The sequence below is a fragment of the Thamnophis elegans genome, chromosome 1 (genome assembly GCF_009769535.1).
Source record: "Thamnophis elegans isolate rThaEle1 chromosome 1, rThaEle1.pri, whole genome shotgun sequence".
Lineage (NCBI taxonomy): Eukaryota > Metazoa > Chordata > Lepidosauria > Squamata > Colubridae > Thamnophis > Thamnophis elegans.
The window spans coordinates 123011235-123030973 of NC_045541.1; positions in this window are offsets into that span (position 1 = coordinate 123011235).

The window sequence follows — 19739 nt, forward strand, 5'->3', positions numbered from 1 at the left end:
CTGAAGATAAATAAAAATAGCTAACATAAAATTTGAAATCATATATCATGAAAATCTACTGCTAAACTATATTTAATATCAATATTCTAATTATAAGAACTATAATGGCAGAGTATAAGATAGGAGAGCATATAAGGAATGGCAATAACTTGAAAGGTTTAAGAGCTAAAAATGACCCATTGGAATCAGTGGATTTCTGCTTTATTAAGGGGGTCTCTAGGAATTAAAAATAATAAAAAGCAATAGATCAACAAATGTGTGTGCAAATACAATGTAGAGATATAAATAAACTGCATAAACAACTGGCCTAGATAGCTTCTATTGTATTCCTAAGATCACATTTGGAAGCAAAGAGGCTTTCGTGTTGGGGACCTGGTGAATTAAAGAGTTGAACTTTACAAAGTACTGTATATGAAAAGAGAACTATCTAGTTATTTTTAAGAATCAAAATGCATTACAATCAATGTGGGTCTCCAATATTGAAAAAAAAGCATTATGTCCATGTATGTATGAAGCACCAATGTATTTTTTTCTAAAAAATTGAATTTTAATCTCATTGTAAGTTTGGTGCACTTGAATGTTTAGAATTGCTGCAATATTAATAAGTATAACACTGACTCTGAAAGATGCCATGGTGAGTTGAATGGATAGTAATTCCTCAAGAGAAAATCACTCTCTTTTCCCCCTCTTGTTCTCTTTATGTGTGGGATTGAGGAGCAGGGCAATTTAAAATTAACTAGATTCAGACTGCACAACCTGTCACAACTGTATTCATTTCAGACTGAGCTATTCATAAATGTGTCAGATTGTATAGAAATATAGCAGATCATATCTTAGCTTTGGTGAAAAGAACATAAAATCTGATAGCAGCACAAAACTTGCTTAAACTAGTTCTTACGCATTTGTCTCTCAATTTTTTTCCAACTCTTTTCCTACATACCTACAGATATTAAACTCTGTCATTATATGGTTTCTTTTAGCTTTGGTAATGAACTAAAGAAACAATTCTAAGTAAAAATTCCAAAGAGAAAGGAACTGAAAAGAGTCTGTACTGTATTATGACAATAGCTGTATTTCAAAGTTGGTTACAGACCATGATTCATACAAGAGAAATCTACTTAGGCATTCATGTTTATGACATTATCACAACGTTGCATGACTTCTGTATAGGAATGAGACACTCAGCTTCCAAATCTCCTTTAATGCAGCTTTTATTAATTGCTATCCACTAACAGGAATTGAGAAAGATTAAATGTATTTTAGCATTCTGTTAGTAATGCTTATTCTGTTCTTATCACATATACGGTGCTTAGCCTAGCCTTGTTTAGGATAATCCCTGCCAGTCTCTGTCAAAACTCAAATGTCCTTGACTTCCTTCTGGGAATGCAGAATTGCAATATAAAGCAATGTTAATGGAGGAAGACAGGTTTATCTGGGCAACCATATGCAGTATGCACTGGATAACTTCATGTCTGAATGAGGATGCTATATGTGCTTAATCTAGAAGTGAATTTGGAACTGCAAATAAGCTTAAGAAATGCAGGCACTGCACTCTAACCAGGATGGTTATAGTAAATGGATCAGTGATGGGATTCATTTTTTTTTATACTACTGATTGTGTGGGTGTGGCTTTGTGGGTATGTCGTGGCTTTTTGGGTGCCGCAGGGGAAGGATACTGCAAAATTCCCATTCCCTCCCCACCCTACTAACCTGCTTTCCAGCTCCGTTCTCCTGTTCAGGGCAACACAAGAAGATCAGCTAGGAGGGTGGAAGACAGCAGGGGCAGCCTATTTGCCGGTTCTCTGAAGTACTCAAAATTTCCGCTACCGGTTCTTGAGAACCTGTCAGAACTGGCTGAATACCACCTCTGAAATGGATACTTTGGGGGAGAAGAGTCTTGCTTGCTTCCTAAAGGAACATCTTCTGATACTATGTCCACCTAGCCTGGTTCACTACTGATGCTAGGCCTTGGGTGGGCTATGCCACATTCTTGAAACCAAGCTTCATTTTCTGGTTCTAGGCATTTTTCCAGTTCTGGAAATCAGCGCTTAAGCCAGGATTTCAAAATATGCTTTTTTTAATGGCTTTGAGTCCCTGCAGGTTTTTTTTTTAAGCCAGAGTTCAGAAATAGTTTGCCATTGCTGGCATCCCAGGGTCAAGAGAGAGTACTGAATGAAGGTCACCAGCTGGCTTTGTGCCTCAAGTGGAAATAGAACTCCCACTCTCCCAGTTTCTAGCCTAATGCCTTAACCACTACTTCAAACTGGCTGTCTCCAGAAAGGTCTTTCATAATATCTCTGGTATTTTGATTCTTGCTATATAATTCCCTCATCTTTAGAATTTATGCAATAGATTCTCTCAGCCCAAGGTCTTCATCTTCCATTCTCATCACACACACTTTCTAAAAGCAGGGGAAAGAAATCATATGCTAGATCCCGGAAAGTGTAAAATGAACTGAATGAAAGACCACAGCATCAAAAGGCTAAATCTTATTCGCTATACCTAACTGTTAGCCATGAAGACATTTGATGTTTGATGTTCAAATTGTCTCTGGCTGTGCACTGACAGATGGCACATTATTGTTCCTTAAATACCAAGATTCTAAGGTTTAGCACATTTGTTATGGTTCTTTTCTATCTCTGTTTCCAGGATCCGTTGCTGTCTTCACATATCCCCTCCCAGTCATATTCAGTCGCACTATAATATTCCAACCTATGAGGCACTACATAGTGAATGTTTGGTGACAAAATATCACATTAATTGAATTGGGGTTTTTCACAATGTCAGCTGTACAGATATTTTCAACTGAATGACGAGGAGAAAAGAATGTTGCTCCTATAAGTTCCAATCTCCTCCTCCTCCTCTTCTTCTTCCTCCTCCTCACCCCTTAGCTTGCCTTTAGGTCTTTAGCTTTGGAGTCTTTCTCTGTTCTTCTCTGCTTCTCAGCCTGTTGTTCATCTTATTCTGCTTCCTCAGCTCTTCTTGATGCCCCCATTCTTCTTTGTTTCACCACCACATTTTTTTCTTCAATGAGACCTTTTTTTTTAAAAAAAGGATGACATGCCAAACAAGAGAAGATCAGGACTCTTAAAAGGCAATGGGAGAATAAGGATGAAAGCATTATCTTTGCTATGCATCTTTTTGCTCATAATACAATTAGAGCAATGAGATTAATTGTTTGACATATTAGATAAAGAATATAAATGGTCCGGGATGCACATATTATGGTATTTATAGAGTATAAATTATAGAATTTATAAACTATTTATAGATACTTCAATGTTTTAGATCAACTTTCATAAAATTAATTGATGCTTTTGGAACTTTCAGTACATAAGATGATCTTGGTTTGAACAGATGACTTTGATGGCTATGTTTTCAAAACCAGATTTATCTGAACAATACTAAGGGTGTCCCGAGACAATAACATTCTGCCCTAAGGATGCTTACAGATATTTTTCAGATGTTTACACTGAATTTAAATATGAACAGTCTTGAATACTGATTACAACCTAGTTGTATAACAGTCCTACAGGAGCAGAGGTTTGGAAAATACTCAATTTAGTGTTTGGGGATGTAGGGAAATAGAAAATAAAAGACCCGAACTATTTAGTACATGGACTCCAGTGAAAGAGCTTTCTGAAATTTACATCATAATTTAAAATTACAATTCAGCTAAAGTATTTTAATATGTATTTGACATCTTTTTAAAGGGAGAAATTAGTGGCTACATCTACTTTTTTCAGATATTTTCAAAGTACAGTATTGGTTCCTATTATGTGGTCTTATGCCACAACAGCTACCTTTTGGGTGGAAGTTACTTTACTTAATGTTTTTGTTGTAGAGGACCCACTGATTGTGTATACTTTTGAATTATAGTCTGATCCTTTGGAAATTAATAGGAGGACAAGGCAATACAGATAGTCCTCAACTTACAATCACAATTGAACCCAGAATTTATGTTGCTAAGGGAAACATTTTTAAAGTGAATTTTGCCCCATTTTACAACTTTTCTTACCACAGTTGATAAGTGAATCATTGTAGCTATTAAGTTAATAAGATACAGTAATTGTTAAATGAATCTGGCTGCTCGTTGATTTTGCATGTCAGAAAGTTGTAAAAGGGATCACATGATCCCAGGCACTGCAACTGTTATAAATATGAACCAGTTGACAAATGTCCAAATTTTGATCATGTGACCATGGGGATGCTGCAATGGCCATAAGTTTGAAAAACTGTCATAAGTCACTTTTTTCAGTGGTTTTCTAACTTTGAATGATCATTAAACTGTTTTAAGTCAGGGACTATCTGTACATTTTTCTTGAATGCCCCATCAAGTAAATGTCTATGGAGATTCTCAATCATTCAGGTCACATTTGTCCCAAAGGTGCTTTTTCAAGAGGCAACTGGACTTTTTGATTTTTCTTTGAAGACACTTTACTTCTCATCCAAGAAGTTTCTTCAGATCTGAGCTGAGTCTTCAAAGAAATACCAGAAAGTCCAGTTGCCTATTGAAAAAGGTCCCATCAAGTAGCAGCAATGTTGATCTTAGTTATCTTCCAAACCGACACAATCTTTATCAGATGTTTAGACATTTAGAATAGAGTAGAATAACAGAGTTTGAAGGGGCCTTAGAGGTCTTCTAGTCCAACACCTTTCTGCTTAGGCAGGAAACCCTACACCATATCAGACAAATGGTTATTCAACATCTTCTTAAAAACTTCCAGTGTTGGAGCATTCGCAACTTCTGGAGGCAAGTTGTTCCACTAATTAATTGTTCTAACTGTCAGGAAATTTCTCCTCAGTTCTAAGTTGCTTCTCTCCTTGATTAGTTTCCACCTGTTGCTTTTTGTTCTACCCTCAGGTGCTTTGGAGAATAGCTTGACTTCCTCTTCTTTGTGGCAACCTCTCAGATATTGGAACACTGCTATCATGTCTCCCCTAGTCCTTCTTTTCATTAAACTAGACATACCCAGTTCCTGCAACTGTTCTTCACATGTTTCAGCCTCTAGTCCCCTAATCATCTTTGTTGCTCTTCTCTGCACTCTTTCTAGAGTCTCAACTTCAATTTTACATCGTGGCAACCAAAACTGAATGCAATGTTCCAAGTGTGGCCTTACCAAGGCTTTATAAAGTGGTATTAATACTTCACGTGATCTTGATTCTATCCCTCTGTTTATGCAGCCTAGAATTGTGTTGGCTTTTTTGGCAGCTGCTACATATTGCTGGCTCCTATTTAAGTGATTGTCCACTAGAACTCCAAGATCCCTCTCACAGTTACTACTATTGAGCAAGGTACCACATATACTGTACCTGTGCATTTTGTTTTTCTTGCCTAAATGTAGAACTTTGTTTTTTTCACAATTGAATTTCATTTTGTTAGATAGAGCCCAATGTTCAAGTTTGTCAAGATCCTTCTGTATCTTAAGCCTATCTTCTGGAGATAATTTAAAAGGTTATCTTCTTGGTTGTTATTCAGTGAATTTACCTCAAGAGGGGCTCTAGCAAAAAAAATTTCTCTAGGTGATTGAAAAATATCTTTAAGTATTTGTGGAGACCAATAACCTTCAGGTATACTGTTCTTGAGTTACAAAGATTCATTTTTAACAAACTGAACCAACTTATCTTTTGATTAAGGTGAAAATATGTTATGAATAATAAAATGGAATTCCCCAGAGGGTATATTAGTTTCCTTTTCTACATCCTCTGAATTTGGAAGTTAATTTACATAACTAATCAAGATGGCATAATACAGCTGATGCTGATCTGTTGTTGAAAAAACTAACACTAGGTGCTTAGAGAGAAAAATCACTTCTAGAGTCAATTAAACAATTGGGCAAATAAACCCATCTATTTTTCAATATTTTTAAAATGCACCATACACCATGACTAAATATTAACAGAAATTATATTAGGAGCTTGGGTTTGCTTTTTAAATTTAACATGTAATACACGAAGTCTTCTTTTAATCTTCGATTGTTAATAGTTGGGGCATGAAACATTCTTTGGGAGCATGAAATGTTTCAGTATTTTAAACTACACTAATGGTCCTAATGATTAAATATTAACCAAATATTTGGAGCTTTGTCTGCTTTTTAAATTTAACATATAATAAATGAAGCCTTTTAGTCTTCTCTTCTTAATTGTTGGAGCATGGAACTTATAATTTTTTTTCTATGCTGTGTCACACTAAACATCAAATATTTAATACTTCCTTTTATATCTGAAACATTGTTTAATTGGCTACCCTTTAAATGGTTAGATGCCATATTTATTTTTCACCGTAGGAAGAGCATCATTTATTTATATGCACATTTCAGATTGTTCACTTTTTAAATAATGGCCAATCTTATGCCAATTTTTCAGGCATGAACATAGTTTATTTATTTATTTTTAATTGCTTGTAAAATAATAACAGAAAAATAAAAAAGAACAAAACACAAAAATATGAACTAAAAATACATAACAAATGCTTTAAAAGTTACATATGCAGTGGAAAAACAAAAATTAAATTAAAAAGATAGACTATATGTTGTTACATCAGTAAACAGTTACAATTCTGATGCAAACATTATGCAAGTAGATATTATTGCACATAAGCTGAGATTTTTCTACATGTGATGGTAATGATATTATGTTTGAAGGTGATGCCACATATACAAAATTCTCTCAAGCAGTTCTGTCAGACAAGGAAACTTCATTCTCCACAAATCACAAAAGGTCTTTGATTGTCCATTTGGAACGCCTTTATAACCTATCATTGTCAACATCCAGCTTGTCCAGGATCATTACTGTTTATTGAATACATAATTTGGTAATGGCGAGGTAAAACTAACTGAATTTCTCAGGCACCAGTTCACAATATTAAACAATGAAGTTCCCAGCCCAACCCATAGGCTTTCATGGAGACCATGTAAACAAGTTCCCTTTGTCATGGGGAACATCTCCCTTCTTCTTTACACCTGTTGATACGTCCTTGAAAAGTTTCCAGACTCTCACAAGCTTCAGTGGAACTTTACTCTAATGACAAGTTGAAACGAAGAGGCACTTAGCTACCAATGTTTTACTCTTGAGAATAACATTATGCAGCCTGACATCAGGAGCATTTCTTTTCTAACACTCATTTTTTACCTAATATCTTGTGTGAAGTTCCTATTATATCTCAAGGTTATATGACTTGAGTCTTTTGAGACAGAAACAAGGCACATAACATGAGTCCTCTAACTTCATTATAACTATACAACAAAAATCTAATTGTAGTATGAATTGTTAGGTAGGTTGAGTGGAGCCAGATCTGAAACCAACTCACTAATACGTATATATGAAAACTGCCCTGCCATCTAGTGGCTGAAGAATACTTCTTTGTATGGATTGTCAAGGAAGAATTCCTAACGACTTTAGACTCCGCAAAAAAGTAAATAATAATTGAATGAAAAACAAAACCTCCCTGTTGTGAAGGGTTATCATCTATGATGGCTTGTTCATGATATAAGCATGAGAAAAAGCACTGAAATATAAAGGAAGAAAACCAAAGCTACCTGTTGATCCTGGAGAGAAAGGAGACAAGTCAAAGAAACCAGACCCTTATCTCTTCTTTATGTGAAGGAAGCCAGCGTATGGGCGCAATAAATACCACTATTTATGGAATGTACTATACGCTTCTGTAATTGGGCCAAGTTAAAATCCTATTAGTACATACAAAAGAATGTAGAGTTGCTGAGACAACCATAGTAAGGTCTTACAATGTTATCAGATGTTATATCTCAACTATGAAGGTTGTAGTATGATTTACATTATTCCTATGTAATATTTTGGGGAGGGTGGGAACCTCGTGATCACTGTAATTGTGCATGTCAGTAAAAGATATTTTGTTGCGTCTATCTCCAAATGCCTTGGTTCCTTATCAAAGTAGGTATTTTCCTCCACAGCATTAAAAAAAAAAGTCCATTGGTGAACTATTCAAAGGTCTTAATTAGATTTAAGGCAAATTTTTGGATCAGATTAATAGTGTTCTTAAAACTGGCATGATTCTCATTATTTCTTATAGAAGTTCTACTTTCTCCCAGGAAGGATCAAAGTATAGGATGTACTGAGCATTTCTTTAGTGATTTTCTTGATATTTTGCATTTGAGACAAAAAGAGGTTTTTTCAATGCTCTTTCTTTCTTATTAAGCTTAAAAATTAACTGCAAAGATGTTGATTGCTCAAAAATTAAAATAGTTGAGACTCAGTCTCATAGCAAGCCCATAACTGTAGCATTACAAGAAAAAAATCGCTATCTTGCTTAAGTCAATCTTGGACATCATTTAGCATTTCCACCCCACCCCCCAAAAGGGGGGAGGTTAAATAAAAATTACCTTCCCCCAAGGGTGAAAATATTTTCTCTGGACTTGGGATGATCTCTTCCATCACACATGGGTTGGAGGATTGGGAGACTGAATTGAAGTCATGGATGCACCTTGGATGTTATAAACTCAAAGCCTACCTTAATGCACCTATATCATGTCCACTTCATAATGTTATCCACAATGGAACCCCAGTCAGTAGCTGCTGCTCAAGGATGAATCTCTCCTAAAACCTCCTATCAACCCTGAAGCTGACCTGACCGAGGCCATTTTGAGACTTCAGTGTTGTCACATTGGAGCTGAGGGATAGGGAGGGGGGGAATAGAGATAGCTGAGGTTTGTAGACAAAACAAAATAGATTTTCCTGGGAACTAAGGACATTCCCACAGGTGGTCGAAGAGAGGAGGAGTGAAGTTACCAGGCAACCGGATGACACCTTGATTGGTCCATGTGACTGAGTGTTTGTGGAAGGGGGAAAACTTTTACTTTTAATTAGGTGAAAATGTGGGAACATTCAATGTTGGTTTTCACCAGCCTGTACCAATATAATATATTCAATAAAACTGTTCTTTGATGAATTTACCTGTCTCAGAGTTTTGTTTGCTACGGGTGTATTATTTGAACCCTGACACCTCCCTTATTAAACCCAGGGATTCCTCTAAGAAGCTGTACTAAGCATAATAGAATTGCAACCTAAAATGACATCAGTTTTGCACCCACAGACTGTCTCTGTTGGTTTAGTGGATTATATATGAAAATAAATAAGATACTTAAATAAACTGTTTCAAACTATTCCAGTGTGAGACCATTAGCAAAGGATAGAAGCCTGAGATATATTTCCCCTCACTTTTCTTGCCCATTAAATATTAATATACTATCTGTGAGCACTAAGTAGTTATCTGTAAAACATTTGTAATTTTAATGTCAAATGTAACAAAGCTTTTTGTGTTCCTTTTAATGAACATAATAAATCTTTGAAAATAATCCAATACTTATATCTTTCAATTACAGAAGAGATATCCAGAGCTACAAATACTTAATCAGAGTCTCTGCAGATACAACAGTTGTTCTGAATTGGCCTAGAACAAGTTATTATATTACTAATCTGTCAGAAACTTACTCCCCATAGGGATATTAAAAGAAGTTCTACATATAGACCCAACTGTTTGAGTTTATTAGTCAAACAGATTTAAGCATATTGTCAATAAAAAAGTAATCTAATATATAGCTACAATATTTTCAAACATGGCAACTTTAAGGTGTAAACTTTCTTGCTTCAGATTGATTTTGTATCAAATAACTAAGAAGATAAATGAAAATAGTGTTGATTTGGTCAAAATACTTACACATACCTCAGGCATACCTAATTGTGGAAATACTAATAAATTATTGCAATTGTTTCATTCAGCTAAGAAGTTTACCACATTTTTCACCTTATTCCCATGCTATATTAAATTCAACCATATTCTATTTCAAATTCGTGAAGGGAATGAAGTTCCTGCTTAACACTCATAAAAGTTTATATAATTCTGGCATGGGTTATCTTACAGTACTTACAGTAAATGTTTGGCAGATCTTTAACATTTTCTTTCCAAGTTTATTTTTGAACTTTTTGATTTTTATTTTTCTTGAAGCATAAGCAATAAAACAAAAACATAAATGAATGACTTAAAAGCTTTCCAAACAATCAATAAATTTACAGAATGTCTATATATAAGGAAAAGTTCTTCAATTCTTTCTGCATTTACTTTATTAAAAATGGGTCCTTTAATAAAGGTTTAACTACCATGTTGAAAAAATTGAGATGACTATATTTATTGGGGTATAATCACATACAACAATATCAATTAATTTAACTGTCAAGATATTTGAAAAAAATGGAGAATAGCTTTGATGTGAATCTGAAAGAAAAAGTGATGGAAAAAATTAAGAGTGATCCTAAATTCATCAAATTAAACTCCAATATATAAACTGACCATATTTTTCAGTATAAGAAATAGATTTAAAGGAAGGAATTCTAATAACAAATCTAAAACTGGTTTGTTATTAGAGCTAACATTTATTGTAATGACTAGCTGTAATCAAGGAATCTACAGGTAAAGTAAAATGTCCAACACATTTATATAATCTGTAATAACTTTAATAGGCTCATAATAATTGATAAATGCAATAATTTTATTATGACTATTAGTTACCAGTATTTAAAAAATATCCTGCTGGGTTATTTATTTCTTATTCTACCAAAGGTTTTGAGCATCAAATTTAATCAGATTCTCTATATCTATGTAGCACATTTTGAACATCTGCTAATATATGTTTCACCAACCCAACCCCCGAATGAAGTATCTTTCTTTTGTAGAAGACTAGGACTTTCAAAAAGGAAATGGGGAGCTGAAAGAATGACAGTAAATAATTGGATGGATGGATGGATGGATGGATGGATGGATGGTGGGTGGGTGGGTGGATGGATGTTTGGATGAATGGGTGAAAAAGCGAGTGAGTGACTGAGTGAATGAGTGAATGAATGCATGAATCTATGGTAAAATACTAATGTATTGTACTGGGATCCAAGATAGTATTCACACTACTGATCAGGAAGCAGAAATCTTTTAAATGTTTGGTCTGCTTTTTTTTCTGATTTGTTAATATTTTGTTTCTGTGCATTTCCCCATCAATTTTTGTTTAAAAAAATGCTTTTAAGATTATATCCTTTCTTGCAGACATGTGGACTGAAAATCAAGAGTGCAAAGATCTGAAACAAATGAAATAAATAAATTTTGAATGCATCTATTTTGCCAAGTATAAAATAAGTAATTTTGCTGGTCCTTTAAAAAATAATTAAGGAATCTATGGCAGAACATTTAAATATGGCAAATTATATTAAAAACATTTTAGATATTAGTCTCCCTCTGGTTCACAGTCAAACTACCTAATATCTTTAGCAGAACTTTTTAAAAATGGATTTATGCTGGCCATTCCTATCCTGATAGAAGAAGAACCATATGAAACCCCCAAATTCAGGCCCTTACTGTTAAATTTTAATCTGTCTATATACACATCCATCCATCCCACGAGTGTCAAACTCAATTGCATCATGGATCATGACGTATCATGATGTTTTTTGCCTTTGTGGAACCAGGTTGGGCATGGCCTTCACGTGACATATCCAGCCCATGTGCTGGCAGTTTGAATTGATCCATCCAATTCATCCACAAACAGAGATGCAGACTCTTGTGACTTTGAAAGAGCTGTGATGGCATAGTGGTCAGAATGCATTGCCAGGAGTTCAGCCCTGATCGGCTCAAGGTTGACTTAGCCTTCCATCCTTTTGAAGTCAGTAAAATGAGGAACAAGATTGTTGGCGGCAATAGGCTGACTCTAAACTGCTTAGAGAGTGCTATAAAGCATACAAATATAAAGTGCTATTTTGACTATCTGGCTGAAATGTAATGTGGATAGACTGTAGCCTATGTGGGAACACTTCATTAGAAACAGACAACCTGTTCCCAAGGTGGAACATAAACACCAACAGAAAGTGTCCTGGTGAAAACAAGGGAGGATGTCAACTTTTATTGCCACTGTTAACGTTCCTTGAATGCTGCAAGTTCCTGTGTCAATGAGATCACTCTGGCATTAGTCCGGCGCTGTTCACCTTTCATAAGCCTCATTTCTCTGCGCATTGCCCGTAGTTCTCGCATGATGCCATCTTCTGTCAAGAAGAAATATAAAGCATAATAAATTCAGCTAATTTAGTTGGCTGAGAAGTGGTACTAAAAACAGCCCAGTAGAACATAGCAGCGTTTCATGTCATATCTCTATTTCATGCCCTACTTATAGATGCACCAAATAAAGCATGGAGGCTGACGGTTGAGGATATAGTACAAAAACTAGTTCTCATTTAACATGTTGTGTGCTTTCTGCCAGTTTGTGGTTTATATGAAAACTGTAGGGAAAAATTGCCGAATGCAATGTATCTGTCTCATGGGGCTCACTGTGAATGGCTTTGTGAAGCATTTGCTCTATATTTATTGGATTGGAAAAGAGGGTATAAAAGATGATTCCCCTTGAGATTTTCTTCTCCAGTACCATTGCCATAAAAATACAACTTTGTACAGGTGCTTTGTAGTACAATTTTGCTAACTAGAAGGTTAGTAGAAGAAGCCATGGTTTCACAGTGGTTAAAGTGCTGTATTGAAGGCAAACATTACCCACAGCCTAGAGTTCGATCCTGATGGGGCCCACGGTTGACTCATCCATCCATCCTTCTAAGGTCAATAAAACGAGGACACAAATTATTGAGGGCAAAATATGCAAATAATGCTTACACTCAGGGGTGGGCTGCTGGAGGTTCGCAGGGATTCAGGAGAACCTCTAGCTAAGCTTCTGTGCAGTTCAGAGAACATCCCCATGTGGCCCATTTTGGATGGTAAGTGCAGGATATGCACAGAGGCCTGGGGAGGGCAAAAATCAGGAATACTGGAAGTTCAGGAAGGCCAGAAATGGGCCCATGCTCCGGAAGTCCTCTAGAAGCCAGAAATGGGCCCATTTCTGGCCTCTAGAGGACTTCCGGAGCATGGGGAGGCTGTTTTCACCCTCCTGGAGTCCAGGAAGGGCAAAACTGACCCCCCCATGGTGCAGGAGGCCAACTAGGCCACACCCACTATGGCCACACCCACCCATCAACTAGGCAGAGAACCCCTTGCTAAAATTTTTGAAGCCCACCCCTGCTTACACTGTAAAATTGCCCAGAGAGTGCTATAAAGCACTATGGGGCAGTATATAACTGTAAGTTCTATTTCTATTGCTAAATATGGAATGTCATCCTGAATTCATAGTTCTCCAATATACTGTAGCTTTGGAAATAGATGGATGTAGTTAAACATCTCCTCCAGTGATCTCCTATAAACTGGGCTAGGTTGTTTCTCCAATAGAATTAGCAACAGGGGAATAGACCATGTGTTCTTGAGGAGGGTAAAGTGGCTTTAAATTAATCTGTTTCCATTGATTTCCTTGTGTTGATATAATAGGGAATGAAAAGCCTTCCTTCCTACTCATCTCTTCCATGTGTGTTGTGAATAGATAATTATACATGTGTAATGAATATATGGAAATCCCTCTGCTTCTGCTTATTTTTGAGGATTCCCAAAGGAGTTTGCAGGGCTCAGTGTGCCCTTTGCAGCCCTAATAACTCATTCACCCATTTTCTACATTTTGTTTTAGCAATTTGTGATATCTCTTTGTTGCAAAACCTCAGCAAAGCAGCAGTAGACATGGAGGACAATTTGTGTTCTATCCAATTCAATCATCTAATACTTACGTTGTTCAGTGATCCTCCCAAGGAGGCCAGCAATGTACTGACAAGTTGCAAGTGTCGAATCTTGAGTGGGTGCTGAAATGTGTATTGCTGGTTCTCCTCTTGCAGAATATTGGACCCGCTCTCCATTTGGATTTTCACCGATGGGTCCTTGGGGCAGCAAAGAAGATTCCATGGCTGGGTGATCAGTCTCTGGTCTCTGGCTTCGAGAAGAGTGAATAGTCTGACTTACTTCTGATACTGTTGTGCTTTCGTTACAGATGCTATGGGGCTGTCCAACCAGCTTTCTAGTGCTACCACTTTCTTCCATTTGTTGAATTGAGAACCCTCAACCATGCATTGCCACTTTAAGTAAGTAAAAATGTTAAGTGCAATAGATATCTTATTGTGTTGGATTTCACAGCATTGGATTATAATGTATATCAATTGTATTGATTATATTAATAAGAAATATACAAATTTTGATGCTAGGAATGATGGCTTCATTGCTGGCATCTTCTGCTTGCAGTTCAGTGTTGAGTTACATTTATGAGACACGTGAGGCAATTTATTATTTATAATGGAGGAATGTTGAGCAAGTCCTTCATTTACTATCATTACCATTTTGTATTAATTTCTTATATTTCTGTAGAGCAGCTTGCTAGCCATGAAAATCTGTATTAGTTTTTGTTAGGCTTGATTCATATCATATTTAGCCTCCAATGTATATGTTGCTTATAAAACACAACTTTTTATATAACTTTTTCTTAATTATTTTTAGTTGCCCCTTATCTTTAATTTCTTTTTGGTCTGTAGTCATTCTGGTAATTAATACATTTGTTTGAGCAGCATAACAGTTATTTTACTCATCTTAAAGAGCTTAAGAAAATTAAGAATGATCTGAGCTTAGTGTTTTCCTGCTTACACCTTAACAGAAAAATTCTTCACAGTTTAAAAAAACACCACCCAAATTAAATGTACATAGTTATACAGTCTGACTTATTGTATATTTGGGAAAGGGTTACCCTATCTGAATACAGATATGAGGGTGACTATTAGAAGGTAGCAAAGAGATAGTTTTCTGTAGCTTTTTACTCCTATCTAATGATTGAGTTACTGCAGTCTCAATATGGTAGACTTTATAACATGCTACTCAGCTCAAAAATATTACCTCAGATGTGATATTCACATGTTGCAATGACTGACAGATTTCTTCTTTCTTTCAACTTCAGCAACGCAGCACCATGGTTATTTAGAGGAAGAGACATACTGATGTATCAGAGCAGTATATCAGAATTGGATGCTTTGTGACATCAGCAGTATCTCCACCAATGAATTCCTCAGTTTCTCCCATTTGATTTCCATATTTGGAACTTTTTTTTAAAATCACTTTTCATGCAGAAAGGTTGTTTATCCATAATTGCTCCAAAGACTCACTTGATGGATTATACCGTTTACTGAAAAGAATATGATTATATAAACTACAAGAAATGCAGAATTAACTTAAAGGCAGAATAGAAATGAAACAGATCTAAAGGGTAATTTTAAGAGATATGATATCAACACAATAGACCTTTTAAAATATATTTTTTTATTTCTAGTAAAAGATGAAATAGAAATTCTTGTAAAGAGTCTTGGATAAAGAGTCTTATACATTTATAACAGATTTTTTTTAAAAAAATTACTTCCATATTATGTCTCCAATCACTTTAATTTGCATAATCCTCATATTTCACAACAAATTTTAAAAAACCAAATAATTGTAAGATCTGGATGTCTATGAAACATATTTACTTTTGTTAATCTCAGTCTGAGAAGATAAACAAATACTAAGGAAGCAATTGCTTTTGGAAAATTGGTAAGGAGATACCTGGATGTGACAGCGAAAAATGCTTTTCAAAAGGCTCCTTGTGAAAAGAAAGTATTAGATATCTATGATAGGTTTGTAACACTTTACCCTACAGAGATTAGGCACATTGATAGCAGTGAGCTATGCAAAATAGCACAGCTTGCCTGAATGCCACTACTTTAGCACAGGAAAAGCTAAGTTAAAAGATCAGCCTGATCCTTATTCCATGATGACATTTTTGCAATATTTTAACACTTAGTAACATCAAAATGATGCCCCATCAAGTTAATACAGTTGATTGAGTCAGAAGTTGTCTAATTTATCAGACAAAAGTAAGACCTAGTGCTATATCCACAAGTAGATGTATGACTGAATATGTACTACCAACTTAGACCTGGTATAGAAATGTTACTTTACATGACGTTTCATCTGACTATAATTAAATCATCACATTCTATCAAACCAGAATTTTGCAAATGTAAGTCAATATTAAATCAAAGAATATGTGCTATTAGTATAGAGATTCGTCCTGCCTGGAGCAAATTTACAAGGCCTTTAAATTAAATTAATCTTATTGAAACCAAATATAGTGGAAATCTATGCAGCATTTTTGTTATTCATCTTCAAATTCAGGTTCACAATTCTTTGTAGATTACTTCTGTTGTAGAATATTAAGTGGAATTATCAAGTTTTTTGACTCAGATTAATGAGCATAATGTGGAACGTAGCCTGAGAAAAAGATTATCATTACCATTCATTAGATCTCACTGTTACAACTTCGAGTTGGATTTGATTATATCTCAATATTAGAAGGTCTATTAAAATATAATAAGCAAGATGACAGAAATATGTTCAGCAAAAGCTAACGGAGGCCAACACAGAAATGAGTATATGGCTTAAAATTAAATTTAATGGCCATGTAAAAGAAACAGAAGAATGCTCACTTATTCAGCTTGTAGTTTATATTATCAAAATTCATTTTGTATTACAATCATATGCCCATTTATGAAAATATGGTATAAATAGATTGTAACATCAACTTGTGAACAATGTAAATAGAAGGCTGTAAAATTACAAAACAGAAAAAAATATTTTAAAAAGTAATATAGTTGTTTGAAAATAAGGGTCACAGTTTTCAATGGTGTTTATTTCTAAGTAGGTATAAGGATTATACAGAAAAGAGAGTCAACTGTTTGCAAAAAGTAAAATTGGTGAACATAACATAAATTCATTTTAAAATGAATTCTTTATATGCCAATATACTTCCCAGTGTATAACAATCCAATTTTCTTTCTTTAGTAATTACAAGTAAGAATGAATTATTGTCCAACTCAAATTTCCCCAGTTTTGGGCTCTTCTATTTGGTTACAATAGGAATTGACTGACCTTCTTATCCCCCAAGCCTGACATCATGGGCTAAGGAAATGTGTCTGATCCAAAGTCATTCAGGTGTCCTTCATGACTAAGGCAGAACTAGGACTCACAATCTTCTTGTTTCCAGCCTGGTGCCTTAATTAAGTCACTTAAAATCATTACATTAAAATCAAATCATCATTGGAGTGTTAATCTTAATATATTTGGACGGCACTGGATTGAAGAAGAGGTGTCTAACCTATTTTTCAGTGTATTATTCAGAAATATAAATGGTCTTACTGTGATAGTTGAGTAAAAACATTTGAACTGAGCTTTATATAGGGCATATACAGTATGTTACTCTTCAGCAAGCAACAGTTAACGTCAACCCATTCAGAATAAATTATTGTCAATTATTGTCAATTAATATCTTTAGTTTTGCTACAAGTTTTAACAGTAAAAAGCTACCATTTATTTCCAGTTTCTTAAAGTTATAGGAAAGAGATGAACATCTAGTATGAAGAGAGATGAAGGAAGTGAGAATTTTTAGCCTTCAGAAAAACAGCTGAGTGGGGACAAGATGGTATTCTTCAAATATCTGGAAAGATATCACAAAAAAGGTCAACACTTACTCTTTCTTCTCCCAAAGTAAATACAGAATAATGGATTTTGGTTACAAAGAGAAAATGTTAGAAAAAAAGCTTTATAACAATGAAATTAGTGTGACAGTAATGCACTCCTCTTCGTTAGATGTGTTGAAGTGGCAGTTAGATAGCCATCTGTCTTAGATATTTTAATTTGTTTTCTTTGCTGAGCTGGGGGTTAGAGTTGATAACTGAAATAGCTCCTTTCAACTCAAATGATTTTATGATGTAGTAACTATCTCTGAATGGCAACTTTTTAAGATAAAGATATTGGGACTGAAGAAATGGACAGTCCTTATTTTCCAGAAATTTATAAATTATAAAAGTGATGTAAGAAAGTGGCAGAGAGTAGACTCATTGCATATAGGAGTTTAATGCAATGAAGATTTTAATTACCGGTATATCTATAGTTTGTTCTTTATCAAAGTTCTTTATCAAAGTTTTTTTTTATCAAAGTTCTTTATCAAAGTTCTTTATCACATCTGTGTATAGATTCATGATTATTGGTGACTAAATGGTTTTCTGAAACATTCATTTCAACCTGAAAACAAAACAGTTTTTATTTCTTTATTTTTTCTGTATTTTTGATTATATGACCTCCTTTTGAGCATTCCTAACAATATATCTTTATTTGGTACTATCCTATTATAAGGAATAAGCTTTTACAACTCTATAGAGTGCTTGTGAGAGTGAGAAGCTTGGCATTCAGACAAATCAGCCAACAACTGGCACATAGAAATAAACAGCATCTATAAATCATTCAAAAGACAAAAAGGAAACAAAAAGTTCAAAACATTTCCTCATTAGCAACCAACATTCAGATGAGCAGATGTTGACATCAAGAGTAACACTAGACTAACAATCAAGATGTAAACAATACCCCAATCAAGGAACTATCAACAGAGTCAAACAATCTAACAGTAAACCACAGTCTAATCAAGGAACCAATAAGACTACTGCCATCAACATTCCTTGGATATAAAATGAGAGCAAATACTTCTGGCACTGATGATGCTACTTAGTGTGTAATGAAATGTGTGCAAGAAAACAACCAAGCTGAGAGAGCTCAAGAGGTTCCCACTATGGTAATAAATCTCCCATAATACAATGTATAGATAACAATATGAGCCTAGCGCTTTTGCTAGTTATAAGGGAAACTTTGGTGTTGATGTTGGCTATAAGGGAATCTTTTGGTGTTGATTTCCCCTTGCTAGATAATGTGAAAAGAGCTGAACTTCTATAGAGAAATCCATGCAGCATTAGTTTCATTTTTGGCATAAGCAGTCATTAGCTTAAGAGTTGACACCAGAGTGTACTGTAACATCTTCCATAGTAAAAATAAAATAAAAAAACAGCAAAAAATAATGCAAAGAAATAACATCACAGAATTTTCTGAGATTGCAATCCTGAGTTACAAATTTTCCCCTCCATTTACCTCTAGGTAAAATATACCTGTCATCTGAAATGTTAACAGGCAAAAAAGAAAAGGAAGAACAAAATGGTAAGCAGCAGGCATGGGGCTGTAAATACTGTAATAGAATTTTGAATAGTTATTGGGAATATCTAATGAGCCATATCAGGAGAAAGGAATTTATTAGTACTGCAGTGTTGAATAAGCACAGCATGAAGAAGATAGCAAAAAATCCTTAAAACTGCAAAGTTGTCATAATTAATAAAGAATGATAAATGGTGTTAACTGGAGAGCTTTGAATGGATGGCTTCACTCCCATTAATTTAATGCAGTCTAAACTTTATAGAGAGACAGTTTAGTACAGTAGTTCACCAAACCAAAAACTGGCAGACCTTGTTCTTGTCCTTTCCATGGGCACAAACTAGCTGGGTGACTATGGGCCAGTCATTCTCTCCCAGCCCTAGGAAGGAGGCAATGGCAAACCACTTCTGAAAAACCTTGCCAAATAAACTTCAGGGACTTGTCCAGACAGTCTCTAAGAATCGGACAGAATTGAATGTCAGCAGAAAAAAAAAACTTTGTAAACAGGGAGTTTCATTCCTAATCATGAATAGTTAATGAAGTTAATGCTTTTGAAACATTTTGATCAGCAAATGAGATGTAACTTTATCAATAACTTGCCTTTTGTATTTTAATAAGTCTCAGCTTTTAAAATGTGGGGGAGCATGCTCTGACCCATGGATTGCAAGCTATTTTCCAGATCCATTTTTGCATCACTCTGGCCCACCAGTTTGTTACCAAAGCTGGCAGCAAATAGCACCATATTTTCCACTTTTTCTTTTAA